Source organism: Lutra lutra, chromosome 3 (genome assembly GCF_902655055.1).
Source record: "Lutra lutra chromosome 3, mLutLut1.2, whole genome shotgun sequence".
Taxonomy (NCBI): domain Eukaryota; kingdom Metazoa; phylum Chordata; class Mammalia; order Carnivora; family Mustelidae; genus Lutra; species Lutra lutra.
In genome coordinates, this window is record NC_062280.1 from 119,229,561 (window position 1) to 119,252,617 (window position 23,057).

Below are 23,057 nucleotides of genomic sequence, written 5' to 3' on the forward strand. Positions count from 1 at the left end.
AACCTCTGAGGACTGCTGCATTAGCGAATACATCTCAGATGAGTCTAGTACGAAGGAATGTGGTATTCGGCAAGAGCTCATTTGCTTGTTTTGAACTACAGAAGTCATGATCTACCTCAGCCGGGCTGGTCCCACTGTCCAAGAGACCAGCCACACCACTTGCATGTGGGCCTCCACCCTGTGACTCTTGTTCCCCTCACATGTAACACCCTTTCTGCCTCCTGTGAAGATTTTCACTCTATTTATTCCAACAGAGCTCAAGCCCACCTCTTATCAAAGATGGCCCCAACCAGCTCTCCTGACTCAGTCCCTACACATTTACTTAAAAGGAGGAGTCCTATTCGAAGTAAAAGTGTGTTCTTTCTGTAATCTCAAAGTAATTCTCTCTCCAAAGTTCTAAGTTCATCTAATTCTGGAGGGTAAATATGACAAATTTCAACTTAAAAAAAAATCTTTTAAGTAATCTCTACACCCAACATGGGGCTTGAACTCACAACCTTGAGATCAAGAGCCACATGTTCTACTGACTGAGCTGGCCAGGCATGCCTACAAATTTCAACTTTGAGCTTATGAACAGAATCAGATAAGCCTACCTGCCTTATACTGTTGTCCTGAAAAAACTTATGATACCTTTATGTAGAGACACCCATGGATTTTATATTCAAGCTTCAGTTTTAAGCTTTCAGTATGTGCAAAGTGATGCTCAATACATACATTGAACATAAGGCTGCTCAGTATGTTTTTATTGATTCATTCTGAAATGAACAAACATTAGGTGCCCATAATGGCTCAAGGACAGAGTAAGCCATGGCATTCAAAGTTCCCTTAATAATTGTGTAGGTTTTTTGGTGGTGTGGGGGGGGGATATGATGCCAATTTGCCTTAACATTACAGAAATCTGCACAGTATTTTTCTGACAATGTAGGTTCAACAGCACCTTCTTAGAATATATAGATATAAAAGAAAATCCTAAAAGAAAATATTGCAATTTGCAGGTGGTTTAATAAAGAATTCCTATTTTCCACTCCATGAAAATGTCATGCCAAAAAATTTCATGTACCCTTGGAGTGAGCACAGATCTTACTTGCAAAGGCACTTCACCAGCTCCCTCTGCTGTTTATTGCTTTGATTTGGCTCGCAGAGAAACTATGGTACTTTCTGGACTAAAATACTAAATAGAATTCAGGATAAATTACCTAGTGGATAGTAGGCAAGGGTATCAGTTATCTGTATATTCTAGAGTAAAGGAAATCAAACCACTAAATATATCTGCATAAAAGAATTTCTACAAGTATTCTTATTATATTAGTATCTCTGTTTTTGTTTCAGCTGTGATCATGTAACCTATTGTGAAGAAAGAAGATTTGTAACAGGTTTCTATTTACAGGTATTTATTTTGTATAAACCTCCATGGCCCAGAAGAGAAACAAGCAAAAAAAAAAAAAAAATCTACTCAACAAAATTCAGATGATCTCTGGAAAAATTATTTGCCGAAAGTACAGAGCAAAACAACCAAATACCATTTAGGGCATTCTAAAGACTTTGGTTCTGAATCCCTACTTATCAAAACCGTTAACAATCTTTGTAGATATCTCCCAGGCTGCAGGAGGAGGTAAATACCAGGCTGCCTCTAATTGAAACTTCATCTCTAGTTCAGCAATTCTTTAAGTTCAAAACCTGGGGGGAAAGGCAACTAATTTAACTAGGAAGAAAACCTGCAGTTATATTTGGGGCAACAATTTTATTTTCTTTCCCTAGCCTTAAAGTATTTCTCATTCTAAATACTAAAGCCTTCTTGAAATCTCACAGGTGGGTTCTAGGTGTTTTTTTTTTAATAAAAATAAGTGATAATTTAAAAAATTCATGGATCCACCTATAAACTGCATTATCATAGTTTCTTTCCTAGAATTTATATACCTGGTGATCTCACCTACATTATTTTACTGGTTCCTAAAGTCCACAGACTGAATTGGGAAAGACAGATTATTTGGAAAAAGGAATCTTTTATATTTTTACAAAGCAGATGGATTTAAAAAAAAAAGAAGTTACCTGAAAAATCTCTATGATAACAGTCTTTCCTCCCCCCCCCCCTTTTCTGGAACAATCTTTTCTTGAAAGTCTAGATCACAACTGATATGTGATTGTTAATGCTACAGGTTAGTTAATTGGGCCAATTAGTAACATAATAAAAGGAAATGTCCATTAGACTGCTTTTTTTTTTTAAAGGGGGGGGTGTCTGTTAGACTGTTTAAAAATAATATTTAGGGGGCGCCTGGGTGGCTCAGCGGGTTAAAGCCTCTGCCTTTGGCTCAGGTTATGATCCCAGGGTCCTGGGATTGAGCCCCCCTGCTCAGCAGGGAGCCTGCTTCCCACCCCACCCCCACTCTTTCTCTGCCTGCCTCTCTGCCTACTTGTGATCTCTGTCTGTCAAATAAATAAATAAAATCTTTAAAAAATTTTTTAAATAATATTTAGAAAAAATTTTAATTATTTTTATCTTCAGGACTCAATTCCTTACATATATCAATAATTGTTGAGGTCCTCATTTGCTTTCTCTACTGGAACTCAGATGGGCTGCTATTTGCTAAATGTAGGCCTCAATCTAGGGTGCCTGGCTGGCTCCGTTGGGAGAACATGTGACTCTTGATCTTCAGGTAAGTAAGTTTGAGTCCAGTGTAGAGGTCACTTAAAATAAATAAACCTGGGGCTCCTGGGTTGCTCAGTTGCTTAAGCATCTGCCTTCAGCTCAGGTCATGATCTCAGGGTCTTTAGATCAAGCTCTACAATTTGTGCAGAGTCTCTTTGTCCCTCTCCTTCTGCTCCTCCCCCCAATCTTTTTTTCTCTCTCTCATAAATAAATGACTAAGTTTTAATAAATAAATAAATAAACTTAAAAAAAAAAAAAGATCTGTGCCTCAACAGTACCAATTTAAAACCATTTCAGTTCAACTAAGACATGGAAACAAGATTCCCACATGGAGAAATAAAGAACAATCAGCAAAGATAAATTATAAATACCAACGAAACTTACACAAGAAAATATCACATAACATTGATTTCTTCCTCAGACTTTGAAAAAAAAAATCACTTCTTAGAAAAACAAGTAGGCTTAAGTGATTCCTGCAGCACTCACAATCTTTAAATGTCAGAGACAAATGTTTTAAGGTTTCTTTTATGAAGTAGGGAGATTCTTCTATTTTTCTCAAATAACCATTTTAAATTAGAAGTGACAAAGGAAAAACTCAAGATTAATTTTTGTCTCTGGAAAGTAACTGTTCCTTTAAACCATTTTTTAAGATTTTATTATTTTTTAAGTAATCTCTATACCTGATGTGGGGTTCAAACTCACAATCCCAAGGTCAAGAGTCGCATATTCTGCCAACTGAGCCAGCCAGGTGCCCCTAGAAAATAAACTTCTAATTTGAAAAAAAATGAATTTGGCTTGCTGAAATATAGAGGAGCCGAAGATTCCAGTTAGCACAATAGTTGGCATTTCTGCCTGATTGGGCACTTCAAAGTAATTAGCACATTAAGGTTTTTACAGACACCCTAGAAAGTGGTGACATTTTAAAGTTTAAAAATGCTCACATAGAAGGCAAGTCACAGAAAGAATAAATATAAATGACCAGTAAACATATGAAAAAAAATGCTCACAGGACACCTGGGTAGCTCAGTTGATTAAGTGTCTGACCTTTGATCTCAGCAGAGGTCATGATCACAGGGTCATGAGCTCATGCCCACATTGGGCTCCATGTTGGACATTAAATTAAATTAATTAATTAATTTTAATCTGTTAAATTAAAAAATGCTTAACTTTACAAATACTCAAACAACTGGTATTTTCTTTCCCTGTCAAGTTGACATATTTTTAAAGATAATGTCCAAAAAAAAAAAAAGACAGTATCCATGGGATGGGTGTCTGGCTGGCTCAGTTGGTGGAGCATGCAACTCTTCATCTTGGGTTGTAAGTTCTAGCCCCAGGTTGGGTGTAAAGATTACCTAAAAATAAAATCTTTAAGATAATAGCCAAACTTGGCACAAAGGTAATATAGAGTAGATCAAAGAGCTCTGACCCTGAAGCCATTTTTGGGTGTGGGATTTGGGCAGTTACTTAGCCTCTCTGAGTGTTTGTGTCCTTAAAATAGGAGTAATAATAGTACCTGCATCATAGAAGATTAAACTCATTAATAAATACAAGACTTAGAAGAGTCCTTGACATGAAGTAAAAGTTAAATAAAAGTTAATTATTATTATGTATATTAAGTATCTCTTGAACATACAAGAAATGAGTATCTGTGGTTGCCTCTCTGGGTGCGAGAGAGACCTACTTACTACTGTAGCTTCTAGTCTGTGTACACTAGTGTTTCAGTGATATTTTCTCAGTGCCCCCCTGCCAAAAGAAATACCTAATAGTGCCATTTATTATGTAGTTAGTTCCAAGCAATTTAGTATTTGTGTTCTAAAATCCCAGTAGCCATTTGAAAAAAAAATTCTTTTAAATTGAAAGAAAAAATGCTATTTTTATTTTATCCTTAAGTAACCACAATTGCCAACGGATGTGTGTGTTTGTTGGGCACTGCACAATTCCTCAAATCTTGGAAAAAGACCGGATGCTGCTGCCACTCATTTCCCATTCCACACTGATCTTCACAAGATTCTTGCTTTTCATCATGGCACTCCCCAAAATTCCCAGCTTTGCAAAGATATATGTCATTGCAAGGAATGTAGTATGATCTAATATTCAAACTATGAGCTACCCTGAGTTAGTAGAGTGGTGTCCAACAGGCATCACTTCTGTTTTCCTATCAATTTGTCAATTCAATAGGAGAAAACTTTGAAATAGCCCCTGCTGACCCTGGGAGCTGATTGTGCACTGGGCACCTCAACACACAGTTTGAGAACCACGGTTATATACCATTTCATAACTTTAAAAAAAGATTTTAAATATTTATTATTTGAGAGAGAGAGAGCATGCATGTGTGAGTGGGGGGAGGGGACAGAGGGAGAGGGAGAGAGAGAGAATCCCAAGCAGAGTCTGCTGCTGAGCGAGAAGCCTGATGCTGGGCTCTATCTCACAACTCTGAGATCATGACCTGAGCCAAAAACAAGAGTCTGAAACTTAACCAACTGAGCCACCCAAGTATCCCACCTTTTCATAACTTTTCAATCTAGTTGATTTCAATCCATTAGAACATAACATAAAATATATGTATATATGCCTGCCTCCCCCCACCCCCAAGTAATTTGACCAAAATCAAGTTACCTGTCACCCTGGGTAGCCAGTCCCTTGAAGACATTTTGTTCAAACTCTTTACTTTCAATGCATGCTGAGAAATGTCTTTGTGTCTAGATGGGCAGTGGGTAAAGGGGACATTAGCCCCACCTTTTCTCTTTGCTGGCATCTCTGATGTTGGAGAAAGAAAGAAGAGTATAAGAGACAGAGGTTTCCTTCTGTGACTGCCTGTTAGGTGCAGATCCAGGACTCAGAGCTGAAGCTTATAAACATTTATGAATGTTGGAGACCCTTGAGTACTAAAATTGAAATGGGCTCATTCAGGTGAGGGGTGCTTGGGTTTCACTTCATTACCTCATGCTAAGTTCCCCCTTCTGGTGGTCACCACTGTCTCTCTGCTCAAAGCTGATAGACATGAGCTCTTCGAGGTGGCCCCTCCAAATCCTGGAGCTGCATGGGTGCACGGGAGGGGTTCTGTGGCAAGAGGTTCACACCCTGGGAGGACTGAATCTGCACAAGCCCCTGACATGGGAAGTCCAGCTCCTGCTTGAACTTCTTGTACAAGTTTCTGCTCTCCTTGGTCCTCCACACCTCCTATGCCTGGTCCAGTGGGCAGCTAGGCCGTCTCGGGTTAAGCTGTCATCCACTCAACTGACATAGTCTTACTTCACTGAAGGGGAGAAGTCCAGCCAAGTGATCACTGTGAACTGCTTCTTGCCTTCCCTCTTTCACCCTTCGTCTCTTCCTCATTGTTCTGCACTGCTTAGATGACACCGTTTCCTGATGAGCAAAACTCTGGTTGAACTGAAGTCCAACAGGTGAACAAAAGGTTTATGCTGACTGGGGAAGTAACTTCTTACTCCAACCTTCGTTTGGAGAGCTGACTAGTGATGAGGTGGACTGCCCCCAGGCACTTCTCAGAGGTCCAGAGGGGTTTTGAAGTCTCCCTGAACATAGAATGTGGAGTTCTTAACATCCTTTGCCCATGGCTTTGGGCCTCAGCTACAATTCTAGAATGAAAAGAAAAACCCACATGAAACATCATGTGTATTTACTCAAAATGCAGAAATGAAATATTTAAAGAGTAAGATAAAGTTAGCATTTACAAGAGATGTTTTAAAATTAACACTTCCATGGGAATATAAATTGGCACAACCCTTCTGGGAAATCAATTTGAAAATATGTGATGAGAGCCTTAAAAATGTTCTTAAGGATATAGAGATATGAAAAAGGATTTGTGTACAAGGATATGACTTTTTCTGTTTTTTAGAAACTATTTTCTATTACCCTTATTTCTATTTTCTGTTTAAGAGCCTGTGGGAGAACAGCTTAAGATACTCAGTGGTTGTTCCAACCCTTTCAGTGGCCTTCGCAATGGGAGCTGCAGACCAAACTTCAGCGGCAAGCTGAGCACTTCAGGCTTCAGTAGGGAACTCCTGGACAGGCACAGAGGGGACCTATGCTTTCACACAAGTTTGTGACCCTGGGTTAAGTACCAACCTATCATAAAGGAAGTGATGTGCCCACAAGTCTGAGCCATCCTTGCTCACGAGGAGGAACCTGTGGCAGTGTGGGTTGCTAAAGATTTGGGTTCTGGTTTTAAGGGATCATCTAAAGTCTTCTGGGAAAGAAGACGAAGAAAGGGGCTTTTGCATAGTGGGTAAAAAAGGATGGGACAGATGGAGAAAGAGGAGGAACAAATCAGAAACTTCTGGGTTGGGTCACCAAAAGCCTGGCACCTGATCCAGGATGTTTGTTTCAGAAGGGGTCCTTGCTGTCTTGAATGTGGGGGCAAAGAGAGGGACAATACTCAAGAACCTGAAGGGCTTTGCATCTGAAACACACCAGGAGCTGACCAAATGACATGCTTTGACTTAAGCAAGAGCCACTCTGAGGAGCCAGCCTGGAGCCTCAGCCAGTTCTTCCCACAGTGACTCAGAGAAATGAGAGAAATGAATGTCTCACACATTCATTTCTCTGACCGCCAGAAGACTTGATCTATCCCAGGCCAACTTATGCCTCAAAGAGATCCCTCACCAGCTGAGGGACTTCCTCCCCCTCCCTTGAGCAGGCTGGAGGCCCAGAAGTGAGACACTCCATTCCCTACTCATGTACACCTTCTCCCCAGGAAGGAACAAAGGATAAGAATTTGAGTGTGACAAACATATTGTCACACACTCCAATGCACTAGTTTATACCTAGTTGTTTATCATTCTGAGTAGACTGGGCTTATCTCCTTGTCTTAAAGAAATTATTACAAGATTTATAATAATGTAGTAAGGCTAAATGCCTTTTGGATGATTAATTACTGCATTAACTGTATTACTACTGGTAATGTCACATTTATAAGTAAAATTTTATTAAATTCTACTTGTATTACTGTCTTGAGGGTCAGTCTTCTGGCAGCATTGACAAACTTCATAGATCACAACCTTGTGCTTTGGTTCGACAGACAACATTGAACTCTTGTCCAAGATTTAGAAATCTCAGGCAATGACATGCCAAAACAACACTGCAAATTTGCAATATACTCTGCTATTATCAGTGAGGTCGTCAAAAAAACCTAGTGATAAGAATATACTGTGGGGTGCCTGGGGGTGCCTGGCTCAGATTCCAGGGTCCTGGTATCCAGGGACTCCCTGCTCAGCAGGGAGAAACAGGCTTGTGCATGCACACTCTCTTTCTTGCTCTCTCAAATAAATGAGAGTGAGAGAGAGAGAGTGAGAGCAAGAGAGAGAGCACAGAGAGATAGGGAGAAGCATACTTTCCACCAAACAGGGAGCAAGACATGGGGCTTGATCCCAGGACCTCAAGACCACGACCTGAGCCAAAGGCAGCTGCTTAACCAACTAAGCCACCCAGGTGCCCCTAAATTAATAATATCTTAAATGAAAAAGAAAATCTAGAAATAGATAGAAAATATAAAGATGGAGGAAGAAAAAAAAACACCCACAATTGTACCATCCCAAAGGTACAACCATTTTTTAACTTTGTCATATTTCTTTTCAAACATTGAAAAATTTGATATATTTCTTCCTCTTTTTTTCTCTACATGCCATTATTAAGATCACAGTATACATCTATAGCTTTAATATCCTGCATTTTTTAAAAAGATTTTATTTATTTGTTTGACAGACAGAGATAAAAAGTAGGCAGAGAGGCAGGTAGAGAGAGAGAGAGGGGAAAGCAGGCTCCTTGTTGAGCAGAGAGCCCGATGCGGGGCTCAATCCCAGGACCCCAGGATCATGACCTGAGGCGAAGGCAGAGGCTTAACCCACTGAGTCACCCTGGCGCCCCATATTCTGCCTTTTTAAGACTTAACATTATATAGTGATTATTTAGCTTGTCATTAAAAACCCTTTGGAAACAGGATTTCTAAAGATTCGTGAAATTTCAATATGGCAAAAGACTCACACCGTAATATTTTCATTTGTCCTCATATTACTGGACATATAATTGCTTTTCAAAAATACTGCTAAAGAAGTGTTAAAATAACTACCTTGTGCATGAATTTTTTTTTATTAAAGATTTTTATTTATTTATTTGACAGAGAGGGAAAGAGACAGTGAGAGAAGGAACACAAGCAGGGGAGTGGGAGAGGGAGAAGCAGGCTTCCTGCCGAGTGGGGAGACTGACGCGGAGCTCCATCCCAGGACCCTGGGATTATGACCAAATCTGTGTCCATAGAAGTTGTAACCATGTTTATCAATAGGGCAGGAGTGTCCATTTCAATATAACCATGCTAGAATCTGAATGCCACTGTTTTTAGTCTTTGCCATAACAATAGGTGGAAAGTGGTACCTTAGTGTTTTAATTTTCATTTGTTCAATTAATGGTGACAATTTGGTTGAGTATTTGTCATGTATTTATTAGTGCCTTATTTTCCTTCTTTGAACTTCCTGTTCATATTCTTCACCCATTTTTCATGTCAGGATGCTGTTGTTTTTCTTGTCACTTTGCAGTTGCTCATTGTATACTAAACACATAAGTTTTTAGAAAAAAATTAAGTTGGAGTGTCTTCTCATATCATACATGAGACTATGTTTTAGATGAATCAATGAGTTAAATGTAAACATGAAAATAAGGCAATATTGAAGTGAAAAAAGATTAATATTTAATTTCTGGACAGATGAGAACACATATTTAAACATCTCAATTGACTTATAAAAGTTTTTAAATTTCTGTACATTAAAAATTTATTCATTTATTTCTCCAATAAAAACTAAAAGGGAAATCACAAAATGTTAAAAATGTTTTTCATTATCTCCATAATACCCTGATTATTTTTATCCCAGAATTTATCACATTAAAAAAAGTAACTGTCAGGGCACCTAGGTGGCTCGGTCAGTTAAGCATCTGCCTTCATCTCCGGTCATGATCTCGGGGTCCTGGGGTCAAGCCCTGTGTTGTCTGCTCAGCATGGAGTCTGCCTCTCCCTCTCCCTCTGTTGCTCTCCCTGCTTGTGCTCTCTCTCTCTGTCAAATAAATAAATAAAATCTTTAAAAAAAATTAAAAAGTAACTGTCTATGTGTTTGTCTTCCCTACAGTGTAAGCTCCCAGATAGCAGGACTGTGCCTTAGTTATTTCATTTTCTTGTCTCCTGCACCAGGCCTGGCATTAGTGGATGCTCTGTGTAGCTTCTTTGAAGGAGGGAGGGAAGTAGAGAGGGGAAAGAGAGGGAGGAAAAATAGAGGAGGAACGAGGAGCAAGAAGAAGCGGGAAAGGAATGAATTGTTTTCCAAGGAAAAGTAGGCCTTTTGAGAACTGAGCAAGGGCTGCTAGCAAGCACTCTTTGGACAGCTGAGCCCACCAGGGCATCCACTGTTACTGAAGGGGATGGACTGGCAAAGAGCAATTTGACAAGGAGAGGCTGACCCAACTCAGATGAAAGGGCACTTTACTCCATGGGCAATCAGTAAGGCTCTTCAACCACAGAGGAGAGTAGGCTTGTGACTCTCTGTTGAGTGTCTGAGACACAGACCTGGAGGTGATTTAGAGAGATTGCTCTGCCAGTGGCCATAGCCCTGCAGCCATGCTTGCTGCTCACATGAACTGACCATTCACTGGAACACAGTGGACCTGGACATGAAAGGGAGGAGGAAGAAAAAGCGAAAGGGTGAACTATGGAACAAAACTATTGCGGTAGGTGTTGGATGATGGTGAATAGGTGTGAAGGAATTTATTAGGGTGATGGAAATATCCTAAAGCTGGATTATGGTAATGGTTGCACAACTAGAAAAACTTACTTAAAAGCAGTGAATGGTATATTGTAAGGGTGAATTTTTGTGACATGACAATTATATGTTATACCTCAAGGTTTTAAAAAAATGTAAATGGGAGACGCCTGGGTGGCTCAGTGGGTTAAGCCACTGCCTTCAGCTCCGGTCGTGATCCCGGGGTCCTGGGATCGAGCCCCACATCAGGCTCCTTCCTCAGTGGGGAGCTTGTTTCTCTCTCTGCCTCTGCCTGCCACTCTGCCTACTTGTGTTCTCTCTCTCTCTGACAAATAAATAAATAAATAAAATCTTTTTAAAAATGTAAATGGGATAAATAAAAACTTAAAAAAGAGTGAATTCCTGGAGTTCCTGGGTGGCTCAGGTTAAGCGGCAGCCTTCAGCTCAGGTCATGATCCCAGGGTCCTGGGATTGAGTGTGGAGTTGGGCTTACTGCTCAGCAGGGAGCCTGCTTCTCCCTCTTCCTCTGCCCCTCCCACACCTGCTTGTGTGTGCATGCTCTCTTGTGCGTGCATGCTCTCTTTCTCAAATAAATAAATTAATTAAATAAATAAAATCTTTTAAAAAAATTCCTTTAAGGATAGATTCATTCCATTTTGAGATCTTTGAGAGAACCTGAATACCCAGCTCAGTAAACAATAATATTTTGCATAATAGAAAAGAATGTCACTTTGGGAAACTTTAAACCTTTGTTCTCAGGTGATAGTAGTGTTAGAAGCTGCTACTTTAATTTTTGTCACTTGGGGTAAAAAAATGGCAAACTAAGGAAAATACTGCTCTCTTTTGTGGGTCATTTGCATTTGGTGGACATGGAGAATGTTGAGAATGTGAAATAGTAAACTCAGCCTCAGCCTGGCTTCACAGAACTAGAGTTTTGAGTGGAGCCTTGAATGGTGGAGGAGCTGGGACCACTGACACCCACCACACCCCACCACACCCCACCACTCCAGCTCCCGGGCAGTCTCTAGAAAGCCCCGTACTTCACTCAGCACATCCACCGCAGGTAGGGAGGAAGGAAATTGCGTCTGCTTGCTCCTAAATCTCATTAGTCAAAGGCCTCCCTCCAGGCGTTTGACTTCCCTGCTCTTCTGGGTTGTGCGGTGTAGGGGCTGGAAGTCCCAGGGTGCTGGTGTGAGGCAAGGCCCACTGGTGCCACGTGAGGCCATCGAGTCCACACACAGCTGGTCTCCTGGGGCAGTGAAGTGGGAGCATGTGTCCAACGGCGCCGGAGACAGGGAGGGGCAAACATCTTGAGGGACACCGGAGGTGTCTCACAGGAAACAACCCAAACGTCAAATGTTGGGCCTTCAAAGCATAGGTTGGTGGAAAGACCACAGCAGATTAACCCGATGCTCCATGTTTATGTGGTTTTGGGCCAGGGCCTCAAAAAGTGCAGAACCACTCACTCGGAACCTCTGTGTTCTGTGGTGTTTGGAACGCTCAGGATGACACGATGTTGCTCTAGTCCAGCTGGTCTCACATTTTTTGTGCTCAGGACCCTTAAGCACTCTAAAAAATTAGCGAGGACCCCGCAGAACTTTGTGTGCGGTGGAGTGAGGGAGTGGAAAAGCGTTGTATCTATCAATATTTATCATATAGAAATTAAAACTTAGAAATTTTTAAAAATATTAATTGAAAAAGTTAAAAAATCATTACATGTTAACATAAACAACATGCTTTCTGCAAAATACCTATCTTTTCCAAAGGGGAGGAAGTTATGGTGTTGGGGTGAATATCATTGTTTCATATTTTGCAAATCTCTTGATTATCTGGTTTAAGAGAAGACGGCTGGATTCTTATTTCTGCCCCCACATTCAATCTGTTGTGCTATGTTGTTTTGGTTGACGTAGATGGAAAAGTTCAGCCTCCCCCAGATATGTAGTCGGAAAAGGGGACCTCCTGGGCCTCCCTGCTCCCACAGACCACACTTTGAGAACTGTTAGTCTGGCCTAAGTCATGATTTTTTCAATCATAGGAACAGTGCTCTAGCAGAAACCCAGACTGTTTGCCTTCAACAGAGACCAGAGATAAATTCTGCTTGAAAAAGGGTTTCCTGGGAGTTGCTATTAACCATACAACTCGGTCTGAACATTTTTATCACTTTGGGAAATGTTTTAGCTATACAGCTTGTTCCTTTTTTTTTTTTTTAAGATTTTATTTATTTATTTGACAGAGATCACAAGTAGGCAGAGAGGCAGGCAGAGAGAGAGAGAGAGAGAGAGAAAGGGAAGCAGGCTCCCTGCTAAGCAGAGAGCCTGATGTGGGGCTCGATCCCTGAGCCGAAGGCAGAGGCTTTTTTTTTTTTTTTTAAGATTTTTTATTTATTTATTTGACAGACAGAGATCACAAGCAGGCAGAGAGAGAGAGAGGAGGAAGCAGGCTCCCTGCGGAGCAGAGAGCCCGATGTGGGGCTCGATCCCAGGACCCTGGGATCATGACCTGAGCCGAAGGCAGAGGCTTTAACCCACTGAGCCACCCAGGTGCCCCCGAAGGCAGAGGCTTTAACCCACTGAGCCACCCAGGTGCCCCCAGCTTGTTCCTTTTTTAAACCAAAAGCATTTGCCTCTTTAAATAGCCATGCTCTGCTGTGCCCTGACCACAAGGTGGCTCCCAACCCAGGCTTTTCTAGAACCACCCATCCCAGGGCCCTCGGTTCCTGGTTTGAACTGCTGAAGTCCCTGAGGGTTAACTTTCTTTGGATGGTTCAACACAAGAGAAGCATCTGTTGGATATGAGGAGGAATTCACTGTAAGAAAAGGAAAGTTAAGAAAGATCAGAATTATTTCGTTTTAATTTTTTATTTAAATTCAATTTAGTTAACATATAGTATATTACCAGTTTTAAAGTTTGATGATTCATCAGTTGCATGTCACAACCAGTGCTCATCACATCACATGCCCTCCTTAATCCCCATCACCCAGTTACCCCATCCTTCCACCCTCCTCCCTTCCAGCAACCCTTGTTCGTTTCCTACAGTCAAGAGTCTCTTATGGTTGTCTTCCTCCAGAACTGCATTTTTTTCTGTTTTTATCTTATTTTATTTTTCCTTCCCTTTCCCTTTGCTCCTTTGTTTTGTTTCTTAAGAAAGATGAGAACTATTTTCTAACCTGGTGGGGAGGTGGGGAGAGTAATGTAGAAAATTCCAAAGGGTTGTTCTAAATATTGGAAGAAGTACTATTTGGCACTTTCCCTCTCCTATCAGTGAACATGGCTTTCTTTTCTTATTATTTTCAACTCATAGGCTTAAATTCTGTATTACTATCTCTACTAAAATGATTCTGTGTCAAAGTGAGGTATTATACTGAAAAACACATGGGATAACTAAATGGTGGCAGTGGAGTGACTCACTCCATTGAGAGACTGGAGGCCTGAGTTCTCGTCTTCTCTCACTGTGACACTGGATGGGTTTCTTATGCTTCTTCAGCCTGAGCGATCCACTCCATTCGTAAAATAGGGCTAATAATACTTTACTTGCCCAAAGGCTTGGTTCCAAATCAATTATCTCTGGAGCTGCTCGCTGGCATTGAGATGTACGGATCTGTGGTTCAATTTGAATCTGGTAGGGTTCTTGAGTTGCAATAGAAATCAACATTGACTAACCCTGCTCAGTTTCCTTAACAAGACTCATGAGGTCTGGCCCCTGCCTGTGTCTCTGGCCTTAAATCTCTGTTGGCCCTATAAAGCTCCAGCCATAATGTGACATAACACCACCATCCCACATCATACCCCCTCAGCTGGTCATCTCCTAGTTGTCATTAGGTCTCAGTGAAGATATCACTTCTGCTGACCTGCCTTCTCTCACTTTTCCAGTCTGGCTCAGGTGCCAGGTATCTCTTGTTCTCCCAACAGCACCCTGTAACTTCCCTGGCACACTTTTTAGACTGTTGCATTATCATTTTCTAAATGCTTTACTCCACTGGGAGTTGTGGGAGGCAAGAAACATGTCTGCCTTCTTCATGGGTATCCTCAATACCTAGCATGCTTTCTGGCACATAGAAGGTGTGTAAGAACATATTTATCAAATGAGTGAAGAAACCAAGGGAGGACATCTTCCCTTGGATGATCCCAGTCACATAGTAGGTGATCATTAAGCACTTGTTAAACTGAACCAAAAACACTAATATGCTTAACAGGATATTCAAAACCCAGTAAAATGAAAAAAGATACTGACAGAATTTTTTTTTTTAATATTTTATTTATTTATTTGACAGGGATCACAAGTAGGCAGAGAGGCAGGCAGAGAGAGAGAGAGAGAGAGGAGGAAGCAGGCTCCCCGCTGAGCAGAGAGCCCGATGCGGGGCTCGATCCCAGGACCCTGAGACCATGACCTGAGCTGAAAGCAGAGGCTTTAACCCACTGAGCCACCCAGGCGCCCCATACTGACAGAATTTTGATAATGGGGTGACTTGCTCAGCATCCCAGAACTAAAAAGTGGCAAATCTGAGACTTGAACCAAAATATCCTTGTTCCAACATCTTTCATGATAATTTTATCAAGAGAAGGAAAACATTTCCTTCTTCACACAGGCAGTCTTAATCATTGACTCTCAGGACACACAGTTAAGCACAGACTCAACCCCAAGGAAAGAGGAAAGAACACAAGGAGAGACTGAGGAACAATGGCTGAATAATTGGATTCTAAGATCATAGTGAGCAGGTGGGGAGACTTTTCCAACAGCACAGTCAGAAAAGGCATTGTCTGATTAGAAGAGACAAGAAGATAAACAGACTAAGATATCCTCTGCCCACAAAAAAGCACATCTGGCCCATCCACATATTCTATGTTTGCTCACTTTTGCTTTTCTTGCCTTTTGAGGTCACAGCAGCTGGGTCCCCACTCGTGCACAGTGGCGTGAGACACTTCCCAGGTACGGCTCTGGCACAAAAGTGGTCTGAGCTTCTGAAGGGGCCTGGCTCTTCAGTGTCAGACACCAGAAACCAGCAATGCTGACATGGGATTCTGGGTAGCTGATCTGACCCCACTGAAGGCTCATGATGACTGTGGCCCATAAGAAGGTGACCACAACTCCTCCTCCACACACCGGTGTCCCCTGGATGATTGTTGATTTATTTTATTTCTAATTGTAGTAAAATACACACACTATAAAATTCACCACCTTAGTTATTTTTAAGTGTACAGTTCAATCCTGTTAAGGATTTTCACCATCCATCTTCAGAATTTTTTATCTTCCTGAACTGAAACTCTGTACCCAGGAAGGGACAGGTCCCCATTTCCCCTCCTTCCAGTTCCTGGCAACCAACCCCTTCTACTTTCTGTTTCTATGATTTTGACTACGATAGGTACCTCGTATCAGTGGACTCATACAGTATTTGTCTTTTTGTAACTGGCTTATTTCATTTAGCATAATGTGTTCAAATTTCATTTGTTTAATAGCATGTGTCAGATTTCTTTCCTTTTTATGCCCTGAGTAATATTTCATTAGATAAATCTACTACATCATCTTCATTCATTAATCAATCGATTACCTCCATCTTTTTAAAAAAGATTTTATTTATTTATTTGGCAGAGAAAGAGAGTGAGGGAATACAAGCAAGGGGAGCATCAGAGGGAGAGGGAGAAGCAGACTTCCCACTGAGCAGAGAGCCTGACACTCGACTCAGTTCCAGGACCCTGGGATCATGAATTCAGCTGAAGGCAGACACTTAACTGACTGAGCTACCCAGGCACTCTCCTTGTCAACACTTACTACATTTTGTCTTTTTGATACAAGCCATTCTGAGAGCTGTGAGGTGCTATCTTGTTGTGATTTTGATTTCTCTGATGATTAGTGATGTTGAGCATCTTTCCATGTATCTGTTGGTCATCTGCATGTCTTCTTTGGAGAAATGTCTGTATAGTCCCTCTGCTCATTTTTAAAAAATTGGATTTTTGTTGTTGTTGTTGTTGAGTCATGTGAGTTCTTTATATATATTTTGGATATCAACCCATTATCAGATATATCATTTGCCAATTATCTTTCCTATTTAGTAGGTTGCCTTTTCATTTTGTTGATGGTTTCCTTTGCTGTGTGAAAGTTTTTTAATTTAATGTAGTCCCAGTTGTTTATTTTTGCATTAATTGTCCTTGCCTGAGGAGACAGATCCAAAAAAATATTGCTAAGACCTATGTTCAAGAGTTATTTCCAAGGCACCTGGGTGGCTCAGTGGGTTAAGGCCTCTGCCTTTGGCTCAGGTCGTGATCCTAGGTCCTGGGATTGAGCCCCGAATTGGGCTTTCTGTTGATGGGGAACCTACTTCCCCCAATCTCTCTGCCTGCCTCTCTGCCTACTTGTGATCTCTGTCTGTCAAATAAATAAATAAAATCTTAAGAAAAAAAAAGAGCTATTGCCAATGTTTTCTTTTAGGAGTTTTATGGTTTTGGGTTTTACATTTAGGTCTTGAATCCATTTTGAGTTTATTTTTGTATATGGTGTGTTAAAGTGGTCAAGTTTTATTCCTTTGCATGTGGCTGTCTAATTTTCCCAGCACCATTTATTGAAGAGACTGTCTTTTCCACATTGTATATTCTTGCCTCCTTTGTCATATATTGATTGACTATATAAATGTAGGTTTATTTCTGGGCTTTCTATTCGGTTCTATTGACCTATATGTCTATTTTTCTGTCAATTCCTTACTACTTTGATTACTGTAGCTTTGTAGTACAGTTTGAAATCTGGGGGTGTGATGCCTCCCTATTCATTCTTTCTTAAGACAGTTTTGGCTATTTGAAGTCTTTTGTGATTCCATACAAATTTTAGGATCCTTTATTCTAGTTCTGTGAAAAATGCTACTGATAATTTGATAGGGACTGTAGTGAATCCATGGATTGCTTTGGGTAGTATGGACCTTATAACAATATTAATTCTTCCAATCCATGATCATGGTTTATCTTTACATTTATTCGTGTCATCTTCAATTTCTTTCTATAATGTCTTACAGTTTTCAGAGGACAGGTCTCCTTGTTTAAGTTTATTCCTAGGGATTTATTATTTTTGGTGCAATTGTAAATGGGATTGTTTCTTAATTTCTCTTCTGCTTCTTCATTATTAGTATACAGAAATGCAATGGATTTCTCTATATTGACTTTGTATCCTGCAACCTTACTGAATTCATTTATCAGTTCTAGTAGTAGTAGAGTCTTTAGGGTTTTCTGATGTAATATCATGTCATCTGTGAATAGTGAGTTTTCTCTTTTTCCTTACCAATTTGAATGCCTTTTATTTCTTTTTCTTGTCTGATTGTGGTGGCTAGCTTCCAGTTCTATGTTTAATATAGTGGTGAGAATGGGCATCCTTATCTTGATCCTGGTTTTAGAGGAAGAGCTTTTGGCTTTTCACCATTGAATACAATATTAGCTGTGAGTTTTTCATAGTTTTTATTATGCTGAGATATGTTCCCTCTATATCCACTTTGTTGAGAGTTTTTACCATAAATGGATTTTTAATTTTGTCAGATGCTTTCTCTGCATCTATTATGATGATTGTATGATTTTTAATGTGGTGTATAATGCTGATTGATTTTTGGATTGATCCTTGAATCCTTGGACTAAACCCCACTTGGTCATGATGAATTATCCTTTTAATTTATTGTTGAATTCAGTTTGCTAATATTGTTGAGAATTTTTGTTTCTATATTCATCAGGGCTATTGGCCTGTAATTTTATTTTTTGTACTAGCTTTGTCTGATTTTGGTATGAGGATAATGTTGGCCATATAGAATGAATATGGAAGCATTCCTTTCTGTTATATTTTTTGGAACAGTTTGAGAAGAGCAGGTGTTAACTCATCCTTAAATATTTGGTAGAATTCACTTGTGAAGCCGTCTGGTCCTGGAATTTTGTTGGGAGTTCTTCTTTATAATGAGTTAATTTCATTACTAGTAACTGATCCATTCAGATTTTACATTTCTTCCTTTTTCAGTCTTGGAGAACTATATGTTTCTATGAATTTATCCATTTCCTCTGGGTTGGCATAAAATTTGTCATAGTATTCTCTTATAATCCTTTGTATTTATGTGGTGTCAGTTGTCACATCGCTTTCATTTCTGATTTTCTTTATTTGTGTCCTCACTCTTTTTTTTCTTGATGAGTCTAGATAAAGGTTTATCAATTTTGCTTGTCTTTTCAAAGAACATAGCTCTTAGTTTCATTTTTTAGAAAAATTTTTAAGTCACTATTTCATTGGTTTCTGTTCTGATCTTTATTATTTCCTTCCTTCTACTAACTTCAGGCTTTGTTTTTCTTTTTCTAGTCCCTTCAGGTGTAATGTTAAAATATTTATTTGAGATTTTTTTCTTGTTTCTTGAGGTAGGTCTGTCTTGCTATAAATTTCCCACTTGGAACACAACTGCTACAGAGCCATGAAAAGAGAACACACATCTGAGGCATGCATGGGGAAGACCTCATCTTGGAGATAGAACTTGAGATGGGTGTTCATGTGCATGCAGTAGTTCTCAGAATGAAAATTTAGAAAGAACAGCATTTCAGGTAAAGGAAATGTATGCAAACATAACGGAAGTCTGAAGGAACATGTGAACTTAAAGATTCATAAAAGATTTTGGTATGGTTACAGCACAGGTGTATGGAAGAGGGTCCAGAGATGAAAGGAAGGGGGACTGACTCCTTGTTAGGGGACATCTGTTATGTCTTGGGCACTTTGCTTATGTTTTTCATTTAATTCTCCCATTGGTACTATTATCTTTATTTTATATTAAGGAAATTGAGCCTCAGAAGTGTTAAGCAACTCTTTCAGGTTTAAAAAATCACCCAGGATCATGCAGCTTCAGACAGACCAGCAACTTACACTCAGGTCCACCTGAAGCCAAAGCTTCTGATGATTCCATTGCATCACCACAATGCAGTACTTGGAGTGGGATTCTAAAGGCCTCCAGTGCTGGACCAATGTTGGATCTTATCTTTGGACATTGCAAAATCATAGAAGGTGTCAAACTGAGACTGTTTCCAGAAGGAATTAAAAAGCAGTTGACTTCTGGTCAATGGCCCCAAGAAGGGCCAGATAGCACTGAGGAAGGCAGAATATAGGCAAATATAAGCCACCAGCAAAAAGCAAGTCCTGGCTTGCTGATTGACAGTGATGACTTCCCACAGCTCTCATTTCTTATGTTTCTCATATCATTCCTTCTTCCATGAAAACAAAAACAAGAACATACTGTAGTCTGGAAGCCCTGCTTAAATCCAAAGCTGCCAAGTGTCACAAGGAAATCTGGGATGGTAGAACTTGTGCCTTCCTGGTTCTACCTTCAGTATTCTTCTAATTCCTGACCTTGCTTGTCCGTGACTACAGCCAGTGGAGATTTAGTTTTTCTTAGCAAGAAGCTGGTGGCTGTATCATATGATTGTGGTTGATTTTCTACCCTGTATTTTGGCTGATGAAAGTAAAAAATTTGTGTCCAACCATTAACGATTTACTAATATTGACTTTGTGTGTACTCCCAGGTGGTGTTTATTTTGAAAAGAGACTTCAAGCTATTGTGAGATAAAGTTCAAGATCAAAGTTTTCCAGAGAGAAAAGAAATGGCCTCAGCTTACAGGCTAAGCTGTCCTTAAAATTCAGAGCATGCAAACCAAAGAGCAGCAATGAACATCTGAACAGCATATGAAGTCCCAGGAAGATAAGACTAGAAGACTGACCCTAGGGCCAACTTCCACCCCATGTTCATTGCTCCAGCCATATGCAGTGTATCCAGGATGAGACCCTTATCTTCATCTATGGAAACCCACCTACCAGATCCTGAGGTCCTAGGGTAGAACAGAGCCTTGTCCTGGCTTCACAGACACAAGAGAAACACAGGTATGGCCTCTGCCCTTGGCTTCTTTAGGAACTTACGTATTGAGGGTTATATTGTGTATAGCATTGTATTAGGCACTGGGTAGGTGATATTGATGGACCATAGAGAGGGGGAAAAAACCCAACCTTGTCACATACAGGGCCTGCTCTGAAAGAGCTTGTAGATGAATATGTGAATTTAACAAAAAATATGAGTGCCCACTATGTGCTAGGCATAGGAGGACAATGGGGGAGGAAGACATGTTCACTTTAACAAAAATCACTAAACACGGGATGCCTGGGTGGTACAATTGTTAAGTGTCTGCTTTTGGCTTGGGTCATGATCCCAGGATCCTAGGATTGAGACCCACACTGAGTCCCGCACACATCAGGCTCCCTGCCCAGTAGAGAGTCTGTTTGTCCCTCTCCATCTGTCCCTTCACCCCCATGTGTGCTCTCTCGCTCTCTCTCTCTGTCTCTCCCCTCCACACACTCTCTCTCATATAAATAAATAAATAAAATATTTTTAAAAAAATCACTAAACACAAAAAATACTTTGACAGATCCCAGTGCTAAAGCTAAAGCTAAAAGACTGTAGAAGAAAGCACAGATGAATGATCTTGGACAAGGAAAAGATTTCTCAAATAGAACAACAAAAGCATTATTAGAGAAAAAAAATAAGAGATTTGGCTTCATCAAAACTAAAACCTGCTCTTTAAAAGATTCCTTTAAGAAAATAGGATAAAATATTCTCAATACATACAACTGACAGAGGACTTATTTCCAAATTGCGTCCTTGTAAGGCAGCATCTCTTTGCCATCTTAGGTATGATGCAACTATTTCCCATTATGGAAGATGAGAATTTAACTCCTTAGAAATGTTTTTCTCCTGCTATCCATGCATGTTCTTCCCATTCCCCTATCTTCCTAATACAGTATTATCATAATCAACATTTAACATGTCATTATTATATCTATGTAAATATTATCTTCAAATGAACCACTGTATTTTTACTTTTATGCACAACCCTTAGTTTTCCCTATAATTAATACTTGCTTAGTTTTCTACATACTTAACCAAAATCCAGTCCTGTACAGTTCACCAAGTATCACAATCTCCTTTCCAGATGGGTGAAAGAACTTCTTCCCAGAGAAATCTGTACTAGAGCCTCCTGACCTATCTCACATGAATGGCTTGTCATCTGCACATGGTGCATGGCTGTCATTCTGGATTGTTTTAACATCATCCCAATTATCCCTTTCCTCTTTCCTTCTATTGGATCTACTTCTTGGACCGTATGTCCTCTTCTAGCTTTGTTTAATCTCTTCTTTCAGTGGAGTGCACCTTCTAGTAACTTCCTGAGAAAGAGTGTATGGGAAGAAAATATTTTGAATTTTTCAATATCTGAAATGTCTTTTTGTTTGTTTTTGAGAGAGAGAGAGAGAGAAAGAGAGCAGGGGTGGTTGTGGGGGCAGAGAGACAGAGAGAGAGTGAATCCCAAACAGGCTCCACTGCCTAGCACAGAGCCTGATGTTGGCTTCCATCTCATGACCCTGAGATCATGACCTGAGCAGAATCTAAGAGTCAGATGCTTAACTGACTGCACCACCCAGGCACCCCTCAAATAAATAAATAAATAAACATTTTAAAAGGTTGGAAACAATTATTTTTCCAAATTTTGAAGACCTTGTTCCATTATTCTCTAATGTCTAGAATTGGTGTTAAGTTCAAAGCCATTCTGATTCTTGATCCTTTGTATAGTAACTGTTTTCTCTCTCTCTCTAGAAGCTTGTTGAATTTTCTCTTTGTTCCAAATATTCTAAATATTGTGATGATATACATTTGTAGGGGTCTATTTTTTTTTTAACTTATTTGTCAGAGAGAGCATAAGCAGGGGGAGCTGCAGGCAGAGGGAGAAGCAGGATCCCCTCTGAGCAAGGAGTCTGATGTGGGACTCCATCCCAGGACCCTGGGATCATGACCTGAGCTAAAGGCAGATGTTCAACCGAGCCACCCAGGCATCCCATGTATGGGCCTATTTTTTATCCGTTTTTCTGGGCACTTCATTTCCTTTAAATCTAGAAGCATATTGTTTAGCTCTAGGGAATTTTTCTGAATTATGGCATTGAGGATTTCCTCAACTCCATTATTTTTTTTTTCCTTTTCTGAACTCCTATGATTCAGAAATTAGACATGGGCATATCTTCTAATTCTTTATGTTTCTCTCTTATTTTCCATTTCTTCATCTTTGGGATCTTTTTTTTCCTGGAAGGGTTCCTTGACTTTATTATTCAAACTTTCTCCTGAGTTATACATTTTTGTTATGATTGTTATGTATGTATTTATTTATTTATTTATTTATTAGTATCAAAGAGCTCTCTTTTATTCTCTGAAATTAAAAAAAATATATACAGTATCCTGGGGGCAGCTGGGTGGCTCAATCAGTTGAGCATATGACTCTTGTTTTCAGCTCAGGTCATGATGTCAGGATTATGTGATCAGGCTCCGCATTCAGTGGGGAATCTGCTTGAGATTCTCTCTCTCTCTCTCTCTTTCTCTGCCCCCCATCCCCTAGCTCTCTCTCTTTAGGATAAATAAATAAATCTTAAAAAATAATATACAGCCTCCTCTTCCTTTTCAGGGTTGCAGTATCTTTTCTTATCATTTTGAAAATATTAGTGATAATTTGTTGAAAATTTCTTCTCACACAATCTCTCTCTCTCTCTCTTTTTGGTTGCTTTTTTGTCTGTGTGTTTTTGTCTGCATCTTCCAAGTTAGAAGCTTTCCTCAGGTTCACATTATTCT